Raw genomic sequence first — 1,410 nt, forward strand, 5'->3', positions numbered from 1 at the left:
AGAGAAGGGAAAAGAGAGAAGCAAGCCACCAAGTTCAGGACTCGAACTGCATTAGACTATGTGGGAGTCTAGCACCTTAACCACCATGTCACTGGACAGCCCCCAGATATAGGATTCTTAGTTGGCAGATTTGTTTTTTTGTTGTGCATTCAATCATGGTATATCATGACAGCTTGCAAAGTGAGTTTTCCCAGCGTGAATATGCTGTATATTAGTCTGTTTAAAGATATTATCATACACGTTATCATCAACAGATAATTTTACATTTTTATGTCCCTTACGTGTTTTGCTTCTTTCTTTTTCCCCTTGGTTCCTTTCTTTTCACCCTCTCCCATTTCTTACTCTCCTCCCATACTGTCTCTAGTATCCATAATTGTTCTCTATGTTTTTAAATATTCCAGTCTTTCAGTTTCATAGAGTACGGACATTTGGTATATATTAAGTGGTGACATGCAATGTCTCTCATACTCTGGCTTGCTTTAAACTGATATTGTTATGGGGACCCCATATACGTAATGCATCTTATTTTTTTAACTGCTTTCAAATTTCCCTTTGTCATTTACATTTGACAATTTAATAAATGAAGGGTTACAGTATGAATGTGTCTATTTCATCTTATAGAGCTGTGGAGGCCTTTGGGTTTCTTCAAACAGAAACTTTATTTTTCTTCTCATATTTGGGGAGTTGTTTTCCATGATTATTTTTTATCTGCAAACAGTAATTTGATTAGATAGGTTTCTATTGCTGGCTTACTCTCCTCAATGTGGTTTCAAAAGGTTTATTTGTCAAGTAATAAACCTGTGTTCTCCTCCTTCAAAAACATACTCTCTTTCGGTCTTCCTCACACATGACCATATTGCACTAATCAGCTAGCACTCCACTTGTTTCCTTCGCAGAATAAATCTTAGTCTGAAGGTTCTCTCTGAAAATTTGGACATTGTCTACTTACCTTACTGAATACAGTGTGAATAGTAGGTTCATTTTATCACCTTTCCCCATTAGAACAAGGCCTAATATACAGTAGACAGTATAGCAATACTCTACTGTTGAATTTATGCCTTGAAGGTAAATTAAGTGAGAGAATAGGACTTATTTATTTATGTATGGAGAAATATATATAGAGAGAGAGATCTGCAATCACACATCCACAGAAATACTGTTGCTCTTGGAAGTCCATGTTATAATTACAGCCCTCAATACTGAGATATTTTTACTTGATATTTTTAAATATGATAACAGATTCATAAATAAATTTTATTAATAGTTTAATAATTCATGCTGTGAAACTTTATGCTTATTTCATTTGTTTCATCTATTAGTGAAACAAGTAATTGACACTTGTAATGTTTGGATGAAGGCCTATGAAAGAACAAATCTGGGACCAGATGGTGTAATGGTTACATCACTGGA

Source organism: Tupaia chinensis, unplaced genomic scaffold (assembly GCF_000334495.1).
Source record: "Tupaia chinensis unplaced genomic scaffold, TupChi_1.0 Scaffold000405_1, whole genome shotgun sequence".
Taxonomy (NCBI): Eukaryota; Metazoa; Chordata; class Mammalia; order Scandentia; family Tupaiidae; genus Tupaia; species Tupaia belangeri.